The sequence below is a fragment of the Miniopterus schreibersii genome (genome assembly GCF_964146895.1).
Source record: "Miniopterus schreibersii genome assembly, chromosome: 2".
In the NCBI taxonomy this organism is placed as follows: Eukaryota; Metazoa; Chordata; class Mammalia; order Chiroptera; family Miniopteridae; genus Miniopterus; species Miniopterus schreibersii.
The window spans coordinates 131,512,177-131,526,302 of record NC_138102.1 but is presented as its reverse complement, the minus strand read 5'-3'; positions in this window follow the sequence as shown (position 1 = coordinate 131,526,302).

Genomic DNA, 14,126 nt, shown 5'->3' with positions numbered 1-14,126 from the left:
ACAGCTACAGCTGCAGAAGAGATAGTCACTTCTCAGGGGAATCCAATTATTTATTGAGTATTAAATAGGCACTAAGGGAATGAGGCTCAGGGAACAGAGAGCCAAAAGGATCAGTCTTTAGATGTTCATTGTGATCTACAGCTTTGAGTGACTGTCCCTGCCCACCCACATTCGCCTAGGGAAGCCCTATTCTTTTTCTTCTTTTCATTCTCCCAACTGAGTCTTTTCCTTTTACCTTTATGATGTCCTTAGGTAGGGAAAGCCCAAATTTGTATTTCCCACCCTCTTGCTAGAACAGCAGAAATGAGCATTTCCACTTGGGTATCTTGCTGGCATGTTAGACTCATCACCTTTCCCCAGCCACCTCTTCCACAAACAGCTCCTGAACCAGCACTATTCTTCACTGTGGGTCAAAGCTTCAGACTCTTAGACGCCTCCCTCTTCTCCCAGCCCAGTCAGCTACCATGTTGTTTTTGACTTCCTGTACAGAGAATATGGAAGATGTTTGCCCCTTCTTATGTCAGCGATCACCATCCCTGTCCCTGCCGTCATCATCTCTCAAATGCGTTACTGCAGTGGTCTTCTAGCTGATCTTCTTGCCTTCCACACAACTCTACCTCTGTTCTTTAACTTTCTCTCATTATTCCCACGGGGAAAATTCCCTTTGAAAGGGTAGCCCAAATGCCACCATGTCTCCAGGAATTCTCCATAATATGCTCAGTGAGATAATGGGCTCTTCCTCTTCTGAAATCACACAACCAAAATTTACCTTAATTTGTGTACATGAAGATACATCCAAGGTTTATATTATGTATTTTGTCTCCTCTCACTTTGAACATGAGCTCCACAAAAGCAGGAATCTTATCTGGTCAGCTTACAAACTTTTACCTTAATGGCCTTTGGAAAATTATACCATCTGTTGCATCTAGCCTCCAAAATAGCCCACAATGATTGTCTCCTAGTATTCACACTCTTGCATCATCCATTCCCACACTGAATAGGGATGGCCTACATAACCAATAGGATATTTTGACAATGATGAAGTATAAACTTCTGAGACTAGATCATAAAAGACATTGTGACTTCTGCCTCGCTTTCAAGGATAACTCATTCTGGGAATAGCCAGTTGCCATATCATAAGGACAGTCAGGCAGCCCTGTGAAGAAGCCCATGTAGCAAGAAACTGAGGCTTCCTGCCAACACCCAACGTCAATTTGGCAGTCAGGTGAGTGGGACATTTGGTAGTGGATCATCCAGCCCCAGTCAAGCCTTCAGATGACTACAGTCCCAGCCAACATCTTGACTATGACTGCAACTTCTTAAGAGACCCCAAACTAGAACTATCCAGCTAAAATGCTTCTGAATTCCTGACCCACAGAAACTGTGTGAGATAATAAATATCTGTTTTTAAATGTTTATATGTAGTTTTAAGCCACTCCATTTTTTTTTTTTTTTTTCTGTCTGTGAGGGCTTTATTGCTTAATCCCTTCACCTTTTTCACCCATCCCCCCAACCCATCCCCTCTGACAGCTGTCAGTCTGTTCTCTGTATCTATGAGTCTGTTTCTGTTTTGTTTGTTAGTTTATTTTGTTCATGAGATTCCACATATAAGTGAAATCATATGGTACTTGTCTTTCTCTGTCTGGCTTATTTCACTGAGCATAATACTCTCCAGGTCCATCCATGCTGTTGCAAAAGGTAAGATTTCCTTCTTTTTTACGGCCAAGTAGTATTCTAGGAAGCTATTCCAATTTGAAGTAATTTGTTATGGAGCACTAGGTGATACACTACAATGGTTGTAGTGTTGTTATCGCTGTTAAAATGCATTTTTTGACTCAAGAATAGAAAAACTATACTCTAACAACATTATAAGCTTGGGTAAAGAAAAACTCACCAACTTATTCAACCCAACAGTACCTGGTTAGGGAATATCATATGGATAAATTTGAATTGTGTGCTATGTTTGGATGAACCCAGAAATTTTACTTTCCATACTTAAGTCAAGCAACTTTTCAGTCTTTTGTGAGCATGACCGATTTCCATGTGCTCTTGTGTTTAGACATTTAAAAAGTGTGCTCCCCAAAATGCTTTTCTGGGCTAAAACTTTATTTATAAGTACAAAATTGTTATACCTATAAGAATATCCCAAGTCCTCCAAACTTTGGAAAATTGGTGAATAAAATGATGCAGAAAGACTACTCCATTCAAAGAATGATTCCATCACACCACTAACTCCAATGTAATTTTTACATTACATTGCATTTATTTCCTTATAAAGTTTATGACATAAATACTTCTTTTTATTGTTCAATTGTATATTTTTATATCTGTGAAAATTGTTTGGTATCTTAGATTGAAATGGAACACATCATAATTTTCCCTTTTATTATTAATAGAAATATTTTTGCATTTAACTGTTTTTCATTTTGTGGCATGGTTTTCAGGAACAAATTAAAGTTCTTAAGTGAGGGATGAAATGGAATACATGGCTTATAGGAGGCAGCCAATACTCAAATGGACAAACAAAAGTTCTACTGCTCCTTAGACCTGAACTGGGCTGGAACCCAAATCTCACAAACAAGTACGCTTTCTTTTTTATCATATTCCATCCTTTCTAGGATTATAATTATTTGCATACAGATCTTATCCTCTAATTCTTGATTAGGTCAGGCCTTTTTTATTCTGGTTGTAATTAAAGTGACCTTGTTGTTTTCAGTGCACTTCATTAGAAAATTGACTGTAGACCCTCCCATCACATTTATTTATTCAGCAAACATTGACTGAGTGCTCCTCCAGATGTCAGGCACTGTGCTAGATACTCGCTATCCAAAGATGAATGAAACATGGTCCCTGATATCAAACTGCTCACAAATTAATAAGAGAGAAAGAGAAAAAACAAAGAGGTAAGCACTGGGGTGGGAGGTGGGGTAGAGGAGTCAAATACTCTAATGGAAGAGCCAAGGCAACATGGTGGTGGGAATGATTTGACTCTACCACAGGGAAAGAAGGATTAGAGAGAGCTTTCAGTGGAAGGGATGCTTCAGTTAGATCCTGAAGAACAAGTGTTAGTAATCAATGAATGTTGGTTGACGCTCCCTCCAAGACACTGCTGGCATGGGCCCTGGAATTGTTCTTGGGGTTGGAATATCTTTTTCCCCCTGGTGGAATGTAGAAATTAATGAGAAAAGAGAAGACGCATTGACCCCAAAGCTGGGAAGAATTTATTCCTCATGCATCTTAGATTAATTCAAAGAAAATGAATACAGAGGATTATCAATAGTACTTCCTTCAGTTCTTTCCTTTTCATTTTAAACTTTGCTACAGCAACATTCTCTTAAAGCCTTTCAAATGCATAGGAGACTGTCAGTTGGTTGTTATGACTGAAATGGAAGGGCTGGAAACATTTTCAGAGGTATCCAAGTGCATAAGGTGCAACTATTAGGTAATGAGTTGGAATTTTAACAGTCCTGAACGCATACATCTTAATGAGCATGGTCCCCCAGGGAGGAGGTCAACCGCTATTCCAATGATTTTGCCATTACTGGAAACATTCTGAGAATGCATGTCTCTCTGGAAATTGTCTGCAAACCTACAGCATATTCTTTTGAGCTGCCTTTATGATGAGTAAATTTTAGTCCTTTGAGTCCGAATTCTTACTTATTTCTAACAGGTAATTTTCCAGGCCATACCAGCCTGGGGGAATAATTTTAATGATAAGACAATGACATAAGCCCATTAGCCTACAGCTCAGCCCTACCAGCTGGATTGCCAGAATTCTGAGCCACCTCATTCTGCCTCCAGGTGTATGTTGGGGAGCCAGGAGCAACATTGGGATGGAGAGAGGGGAGGGTGGAGATGAGCTTAGTTGTTTTGTTTTGTTGTTTGTTTTTTAACACATAGGTTTATTTTAACTAATTTATCTATTTTTTCTTCATAACTTTTCAATTGCCTTGCAATCAGTCCTGTTGCTCCCAATGAATCTAGAAGATACTTTCTGGAGATTTGCCATGTGGTTGTTTGTCTTACAAGATGATTCCTTCTCTCCTATGCTCTCCCTACTCCCTCATTAAGACGTGAAGTCTACCCTCCATCTGCTTAAATCTGTGCTGACCTATGATGGCTTTGACCCACAGAATACAGCGACAGTGACTTTGTACTAGTTCTGTGCTTGGCCTTTAAGAGGACCGGCAGCTGCTGATTCCTGTATCTTGAATTGCTCCCTCCAAGGAACTCAGCTGCTAAGCATAAGCCATGTGGAGAGGCCATGGTGGGCACTGTAGTCCCCTGACAGTCCCCAGGGAGCTTCCAGCCAACAGCCCCATCAACAGTGCCCTTCAAGTAACTCCAGCCTGAGATACTCCGAGCAGGAACCACCTGATGAGCCTAGTAGGCCCACAGAACCAAGAGAAATTATTATTGTTGTTTTAAGCCGACAAGTTTTGGGGCAGTTTGTTATGCAGCAACAGTGAGGCAGAACCCCCTCTTCCACCAGCCCCGCGTCAGCATCGTTGACTCGCTGCTGCTGCCGCCATTGTCATTCCTCCAGGCAGCCCACCCGGTCAGTCCCTCTGCTAAGCAACTGTAGGCCCTGACGCTGAGCTCCAGAAGCAGCCTGTCCATTGGGATGGGAGTTGAGACTATCAGCCAGGAATGACCATTTTTCTCTTCTTTTTTCTCTCTCCACAGCTAAAACCAAGCCAGCAGAAGGAGGTCAAGTCATTTGTCCTTAGCACTAGGTGAGCCTACATTTTGCCAGAACTTTGGCCATTTGGGTGGTGATTCTCCCAATTCTGTCCTCTGAGAGGACGGAGAATTCAAGTCCTCTGCCTTTGCACCCCTGTTACCACTGTCTTCTCTCCTTACCTTCTAGCTGGCTGCCTGTCCTAGAATTTGTCCAGATGATTCAAATCAGTTTTAACAAACAAGCGGAGAGCTGCAAGCAGATGACATACTTTGTAAACTCTCTGCTGTTCACCAAGCATTCATTTAGATGCTTGTTTTATGTTTCAAAATTTAAAAATATATATATAGGTGTGCTGGAATGAGGAAAAGAGGAAAGGGAGAAAGCTTTTGCAAGAGGTAGAAACACCGAAAAAGTCGAAGGAGCTAAGTCTCTGGAGGGAGATGAGGGACGAAGCTGTGGAATTCTATTTTTAGTAGAAAGGTGTTATTTATACAGTAATGAGACTGGCTTTCTTTTGAGGCTCAGATAACAGTCCTGAAGGCAATTTTGAAAGTGTATGTATCACTAAAGTGACAAAACCTAAAATTTTATTGATTTAAAATCTGGGGTGTTGAGAATAGGACAATTTTTATTAAAACATGATTTGAGGGTAGAAGGTAGGGGGTTGGGAAGAAAAGGGGAAGGAGATTAAGAAGTACAAACTTCCAGTTATAAAATAAGTCCTGAGATGTAATGTACAGCACAGGGAATAAAGTCAATAATATTGTAATATCTATGTACAAAGATAGATGGTTACTAGGTTTATTGTGGTGATTACTTTGTAAGGTATAGAAGTGTTGAATCACTATGATGTACACCTGAAATGAATATAATATTGTATGTCAACTATGATAAAAAATAAACTTTGCCCCGGCCGTTTTCTCAGTGGTTAGCACATCGGTCCTCAGACTGAAGGGTGGCTGGTTCGATTCCCGGCCAAGGGCATGTAACTCAGTTGCAGGTTTGATCCCTGGCCCCGGTCAGGGTGCATGCGGGAGACCGTCAATAGATGAGTCTCACATCGGTGTTTCTCTCTCTGTGTCTCCCCCCCTCCCGTCCACTCTCTCTAAAAAATTAATGAAAAAAATATCTTTGGGTGATGATTAACAATAAATAAATAAATAAATAAATAAATAAATAAATAAATAAATAAATAAATAAAATTTGATAAGTGTACGCATGTGAAATGTTTTGAGCAATAGCAACATAACTGGAAATAGTGTAGCCTCCTAGAGTGACTTTGAAAGGGGCTGTCCTCACTGGCATATGAAAGTGCTTTGCTGGCTGTTAAAAAAAAAAATCGATCACACCAGTATCTACTTTGAAAATGTGAGAGATGGGAGATGTGTTGGTGTGCGACATAGCTCTGCCTGGCCCAGCAAAGGGATCAGAAGTGTCCACAGTGTTGCTGCTTCTCCGTCTCTAAGACTCCCAGGAGATGGGGGCTTCAGAGACAAAGAGATCCCCCCTTGGTTCCACCACACCTGACTTGGAGCGGGGTCTCTTATGGTCCAGAGCTTTGCTCCTCAACTTTTCCAACAAGTCAGCATCATCTCTTCCTTTGCTATAGCGTCCCAACTGACCTCCTTGCTTCTGTTCTTGCCCACCTTCCATGAGCTTATTCCACTCAGCAGCCAGAGGGATTCCTTTAAAATGAATATCAAATCACATCATTTCTATGCCCAGAACCCTCTAGTGGTCCCCCACTTCCCTCAGAATAAATGCCCACGTCTGTGCAACGGGCCATAAGGTGCCCCAGCGTCTGCCTCCCGTCCCCAGCCACCTCCCTGACCTCATCCCTAGCACTCCGCCTGGCATGCTCATCACTTAGGCACATTGCTCTCCAGACCGTTCCTTGGACAAGGCTTTACACTTGCTGTCCCACTCTGCCAGGTACCCTGTCCCCTCACGTAGCCACATGACTCACTGCCACACTGTCTTTAGTCTCTGCTCCAGTGTCATCTTACCTGTGAGGTTTTTGCTCTCCATTTTTTTAACAAGAGCAACACTTACCCTTTCTTAGCACTTCTTATGTCCCTCACCTTGCTTTACTTTTCTCCATAGTACAGAAAGGCACTCTTGATATTTTTGTTCACTGTCCACCCCCTCCAACCCCGAACTAGAATGTTGGCCCCAAGAGGTAGGTAATTTGTGTTTGCTCACAACCATATCTCCAGCACCTACAACAGCGTCTGGCACAAAGTAGGCACTCACTCATGTATCTGCTAAGTGAATAAATTAGTTACTCTTAGTGGCAGAGGAGGGAAATTCATGACCAGAGGAGTGACTTCAGAACATAAATGACCAACCCAAGGAATAATTGTTTGGGAAGTCTCATGTTTTATCTTAAAATTTTTAAAGACTTTTCTATTTCATAATAAAATCTGTTAGCTAGAAAAGATAATCCTGGAATAAAATTGATGTCCAAAAAGATGTATGATGTCTATCCATTCATGAAGGAGACATTTCCTGAGCACCTGTGAGATGTCACGCACTGTGCAGGGCCCTGGGAGGTCCAGGAGTATCCTCTGTTCTGTCGCTTTGTAATCTTTCTAGCACCACAAGCTGTCCAGAAGCACATGTCCTACAATTAGTGAATCTCTTGGGACATTTTCTCCCAAAAAACTGATAATAATTTTTTAGCAAGTAAGAATCACCATTTTTTGGAGGTTTACTGTGTGTTCTGATTTTCTACTGTTGCATAACAAACCACCCAAAACTTAGTGAGTGATGTGAATGCAATTTTTTTCTAGTCAGGTTCTGGGCAGGACACTGCAGGGACAGCTCCACAGCTGTGGTCTCTGTTCCACATTGACAGGGCCACAGAAGAGCTGGCTTGCTCAGGGTCATGCACCTGGGACTTGGTTCTGGAAGCTAGTCCAATTTCTTGGCTCTACTCCAAGTTATATCTTCTGGACTTGAAATGAATGCTCTTCACTGGCATGACTGGCGCCTGAGCTGGAACAGCTGGGACCGGCCAGGCCTGTTTCTTTCTCCACACAGCCTCTGCCTGTGGCTAGCTTGGGCTTCCTCACAGCATGGCAGTCTCGGCGGAGCTGGAATTCATACCTGGCAGCTCGTTCCCACAGAATGACTCTTCCAAGAGACTAGACAGAAGCTGGAAGGTTTCTGATGACTTAACCTTGGAAGTCTCAGAAGGTGAATTCCACCACATTCTATTTATCAAGCAAGTCACTAAACCCAGCCCATATCCAAGGAGAGAGGAATTATCCGCTACCTCTCAGTGGAAGGGCTAGCAAACAAGTCTGAGGCCATCTTTACCGCATTGTATGTAGCAGGATGCTAAGTGCTGTACTTGCAGTATGTTTTTAATCCCATGACACTATGAAGTAGATACAATCATGGTTTTCATTCCACAGATGAAGGAACTGAGGCTTTGAGGGAAAATCACTTCCCCCTGAACTATGGAGCTAGTGGTGGACCCAGTAACAGATTATTATTCAATTTCCTTGAATTTATAAAACAAACAGATAGCATTCTGCCTACAGAGAAGTGGCTTCAGGGTGCGCAGAGGAAAGTGCATGGAGGTGGGAGACTGGTTCCTGTAGCAAGTCCTTTAACTGCTCACAGGGAGGGACCCCGCCGAAGCACTGACTGCACAATCAGCTCATCTTTGAGCTTAGACCAGAGAGGGTTTGGGCTCCAGAGAATAATGCCGGCAGCTATAAAATAAAGCAGCTATGCCTCAGGCCGTATGTGAGCCACAGCTGGTAACCCCAGACTGGGATATTGATTTCTTCAGGGCAAATGAAAGAGAACATGTATGCCAAATTGTGTGTGTGCATTTTTTTTTTAACCTAAGAAAAATAGTGGCGAGTCTCTGGACCAACCCTAACAATCCCACATTCATGAAGTGGCTCGAACCAGCAGGACTGTGTTTGGAATGGAAAGATCGGGGCCGAGGGAAAGGAAAGGGGAATTTCTCTTTGGAGTTTTGAAGTCCTTCCTTACCTCATGGCTTTGAGCTGCTTGAAAAGCTTGAAGGGAATTTCCACACTTAGCACACTTCCCGTGGCTGCCCGCCGCCTGGCTCCAAGGCGCATTTGGTGGGGTTTAAGGGTGTTCCGTTGCTTAGCGTCATAATAGACTCTGTCAGAAGGGCTGGGTTCTGGCTGTGGAGGGCAGGTCACCTTGGAAGGTTTACCCTGGTCCTGTTTCCTGACCGAACGCTTGGTTGATGGTATCTTGTCTGATTCATATCCTATTGGAAACGGTGTGAAACAGGGCCCTGGAGTAGATCTGGTTTTAGTCAATCTGGCTTATGCAGCTATGTTTGACAGGCAGCAGGGCCTGGGCCACTGGTTTTAAAAGAGAAATCCTAGTTTGGGGGGAAGATTTTTTTCCCCTCTTCAATAGGCTGAGAAACATCACAATTGCTTGTGGCTAACACAGTGCTGAACCCACACGAAATGCTTAGAAAAAATAGTCTCAGTCTACTTGTTTCATTTACGTATGCACCAAATGTTCATTTGAATGCCCTCTTTATGCCAGGCATTGTACTAGGTGTTAGGGAGACAGTTATGTGCAAAATAGACATTGTTCCTGCCCTCATGAAGATTACAGTCTAGTAGGAAGGACAGAAATTGAACAGATTCAAAAAGTAATATAAATAGATGCTGTAACTGAGAGATAAAGAAGCTAAGAGGGAGTATAACTAGAGGTTTGACTAAGATGGAGGGGCTCAGGCAAGTGCCAAGGAAGAGGCACTGAAACAGAGACTGGAGGATACAAAGGGGATATCCAGGCAAAGAGTTGGAGGAACAGTGTTCCAGACAGAGGGAACAGCAGGGGTGAGGGAAAAGGGCTCAGACTGGGTTTGAGAGACAGAGAGAGCCCAGATCATGTAGAGCTTGAAGGCCAGGAGCAGGATTTTGTATTTTGAATTCTCCCTCCAATCAGTTTTGTTTAAGCCACTTTCTACCATTGTCAGTTAGATTAGAAGCAAATGCCTATTCAGGCATTGAGCTAATTAGATCCTGAAACAGCCATTTAGTAGTCAGGCCTGTTGCCGCCAAAGCTGCTGGCATCCTCCAATGAAGGAGTGGGTGGAGGGTGAACACGAGAGCACCACCTTGGCAGAAAAGATGGGATTCCAATGTGAATTCATTGTCCTGTGTATCATTCTCACTACCTTTGTCCAGTTGTTCTTCCTTTTGATCAAAAATCACTGAGTACATCCTCTATGAAGTATGTCTTAAAGATTCAAAGAGGTCTGTGACATCCATCCCTCTCTCCAGGAGCTTATGACTCAGTAGAGGAGCTGACTCTGTGACTCACCCACAAAACCACAGCCTCATGCAGAGAGATGGACAGCATCTTCGAGATCATCTGGTCCAGGTTCACAGATGTATTCTCCAGGGTCAGAGAGCTCTCAGGTAATTGTCTTTTAATTTTGTGGTTTTCATTTTGATTATAATTTAAAACGTATTTTACTGGTTTTAAAGGGGAAAAAAAGTCCTCTTGTTCACATTGATGATTTACAATTGAAAGAGATTTCATAGAGTAAGATTTCAGTTTCTTAAGTTAATGTTTGTCTAACTGGGGTCCCTGGAGGCTTCAGGGCCCACAGATATATTTTCAGGAGTCTATGAGAATTTTTTCCCCTTACAATTTGTATTTAAGTTTCCAACTTTGAGAAACTAATCTATGCCAGCACCTCACCATTACAGGCAAGAAAACCAGGGCTTAGGAAGGGTAAAAATAAAATTCCTACAATATTTAGAATACCTTATATTAGTTAATGATTATTCTTTGCAAAGTCCTTTGGCATTCTTTATCTCATTGCTTTCTTGTAAATATCCATGAGCCACAAAAGGTAGACAGTATTATCGTTCTTTTCTTAGAGATGAAGAAATTGAGGTTTGTAGCTGTTAGGCAACTTGCCCAAGTTTAAGTAATAGTCAGTGTAAATGGTAGAGTTGGAATGGAAATATTCTGATTCTCAGCCCAGTGCTCATCCCATTGCCCCACCTGCTATGACAATGGATATAACCCATTATAATCTGCAATCCTTGTTCCAGAAGCATGGTTTTGTTTGGTTTTATCAATCCCACAAAAATTCCTCATTTGGTCACAGTCATCCCGTGATAGCTTAGTGATTTTCCCTGCTTAGCTGTGAGGTTTGAAAATATCTACAAAGAAAGGTTTATGTGCCTCCTTTGGAATCTGGTCAGCTCATGGTGTGTGGTAGCAGTGCCTTCTGAGGCTAGGCTATAAAAGGTGACACAACTTCCACCTGGTTCTCATGGGACGGTCCCTCCGGGCACCCAGCCATGATGCTGTGCGCAAGCCCAGGCCCCGTGGAGGCGCCGTGTGTCGGTGCTCAGTGGACGCCCCCAGCTGGGGTCCAGCTTCAGTCCCAGGCTTGAGTGAGAGCGTCTGAGACATTCCAGCCCTGGCAGCTGCCCAACTGCGACCACGTGAGAGAGCCTGAGTGAGAACCATCTAGCTGAGCCCAGAACCCTGGGAAATGATAAGAAAGCAATTTCTAAGCCACCAGGTCTCAGGGTCATTTGTGAAGCAGCACCGGTGACTGGGAGGCGAGTGGAGTGGCTCCTGTTGCGGGGGCTCCCCCAGTGTTCCTCCTGAGAGGCTCCTGCTTAGCACCGTGCCGGGGACTTCAGGGTGACTCCCTGAGACCAGAGCTGTGACAGTTAAGGTTTGACTGTCCCTAACCTTTCTGATCTGCTGACTCACATGTTCTCATTAGAAAATACTGAGCTTTTCACCCCAGCTCAGTGCTGCTTTTGTAAACAGGGAATCAATTCAGCCTTGAGTAAGAACCCCATGTTCCTTAGAGTTCCTCCTGATGAGGTGTCTTTGTTTGCAAGTGCTGGACAGGGTTTCCCTTCCGGCTCTAGGAACCCAGGAGCCAGCTGCCCTGGAGGGATGGAAGGATCTAAGGCAGCGAAATGGAAAGTGACAGGCAATGAGCATCTTCAGGGCAAAGAAAAGATGTCTGCATCTATGGCCCCACCTTCCCCCTCCCAGCACAGTGCCTGCCCAGATGGACCTGGCTTTTCTGAATGAATGAATGAATGAATGAATGAATGAATTCAAAGTAGCAACAGATTCACTTGATCTGACTGAACTCATTGGGCTGTGAATGTTTCGTCACTGTACATACTCTTTTTAAAAAAAATATGTCTTTATTAATTTCAGAGAGAGGAAGGGAGAGAGAGATAGAAACATCAATGACTAGAGAGTCACTGATCGGCTGCCTCCCACACGCCCCCCACTGGGGATCAAGCCCACAACCGAGGCATGTGCCCTGACTGGGTATCGAACTGTGATCTTCTAGATCACAGGTCAACGCCCAACTGCTGAGCCGCGTGGGCTGGGCACTGTACATACTCTTTTATAAGAGAAAAATTCTCCATCTCCCCCTACCCAAAAGTGGGGAGTGCAGGGGAACAAAGTCAGTTGGAATTGAGGGTAAGTCAATGAGTGAGTAGAAGACTTTTAAAATGAAATATTTAACAGGGGAAAAATTAAGCTTAATTTGGCTGAGTTATTTTCTGGTCTATAGTCACTAAAATGCAATGTCACTTGGAAGTGAGAGTCAAAATGTCATTATGTACAGACTGCATGTTGTGTGCAGAGAAGATCTGTTACAGAAAGCAGAGATGCCTCCTGGGTGGTGCACTTAGAGGTTCCAGGAAGGCCCCTGACCCAGAAGCTTCTGCAAATGACCACACAGTCTGGGCACCACGAAACACTAGCGGGCACCGTTCACAGAGACCAGAGCTTCTCAAGAACTAAAAGGCTAATTAAAAGGGATTAAAGTGGGCTTCCCAGGTCTCCATCTGAAGAAACTGAGGCACATAAATAACTGAGAAAGCCACGTATAATTGAGGTGTGTAGAGCGTATCATGAAAACTCAGAGGGCGAAGCAGCTGGTACTGCTGTGGGAGGATCCCACAGGAGATGATGTTTCAGTGGGTCTTTGAAGGCTGAATAGGAGCTGGTCCAGCAGAGAAGGGGGCAAGGGAAGTACAGTCAATAAGAACTAACCAGCCCACAGGGAAGTAAGAACTGCAGAGTATTCCAGATGACAAGAGCCTACGGGGTGCCAGTGGGGAGCAGGGGGAGGGAGGATAGGCGGACAGGGTGAAGGGAGACATGAGGAGCTATAAGCCCCGAGCTACGGACTGCAGACTTTAATCCACAGGCCACGTGGGGCCATGGGTGGTTTTCGTACACAAAAATACCAAAACTGGGTGGCAAGAATGGACTGGAAGCGGGGAGACCAGGAGAAGACTTATAATAATCCTGCCAATAAATGAGAATCTGAATTCTAAATTTCAAACAACTGTCCCCAAACCAAACAAAACACATTAACCTCTGGCAAGCATCCATTATGTTCTTACAGATTTGAAAACAGTGTTGAGAAGTGTCTGGTTGGGAAGACAGATTCACAGATGAATAATGTGTTATGGGGCAAAGCAAGTGTCTAATTCTACCCAAGAAAGCCTAGGAACGTGCGCCAGCGGATGTGACTTTGAGTAGAGTTTGCCGGGAAGAACATTCTGGGTGTGAGACGAACCATGTGCAGGCTTGTGAGTGTGGAAGAGCAAGACCTGCCTGTGGGTGGGACTCCTGGGGAAGAAACTAGAAAGTTAAACAGAAGCCTGACTGCCAAGGATCTTGTGATGCCAAGGAGTTTGGCCCTGACCATCTAGGCTTGTTCTCTGTTGACAGAGGAGAACACGGCAGGGCCCAGGGGAAGCAGCTGTGAACACAGAGCAAGGAGCCTGAGCTGTGAGACAGAGGAGACGCCAGTCCCTCCCTGTGTCGTCTTGAGGTCAGCAAGGTGGGATTTGTCTGTATGTGCAGAAGCCTTTTAGTCTCAGAACGTGGGCTGTCCTGTAGATAGTTCCCTAATTCACTGTATCCCAAAGTTGGTCAGGTCAGCGATAGGAAGACGCCGAAGGCCTCGGACGCCAGGTCAGTAAGGGTGCGTGCGTGTTAGTGTGTGTAGCAGTTGGTGGTGGTGTCTCCAGCAGGGGTGGGGAAGCAGTCTGGGCAGTTGGAGGCTTAAAGATATTTGGAAGTCTGGCCAAGGGGTTCTGACGGTTAATAGAAAGTAGAACTTGGCCCCAAGGGAGGGGACTCAGAGACCCTATCACCTATGTCACAGTTTTACATTGGACTCACCCAAACCCAAGGTTCTTAAACATATATTTTTGAACATTTTGGAAGGCAAGCCAGTGCGCTCCTGTAAGAATACTACTAATCTTAACAGTAAAACCAACACTAGTAACAATAGTTAAAGTGCATGGAGTGCTCATTATGGGTGAGTAACTGGTACAAGTGTTGGTCACTGTTATTAGTGTTTTACATTCATTAACTCAAACTTTAAAGTAACTTGATGAGGTAGGAC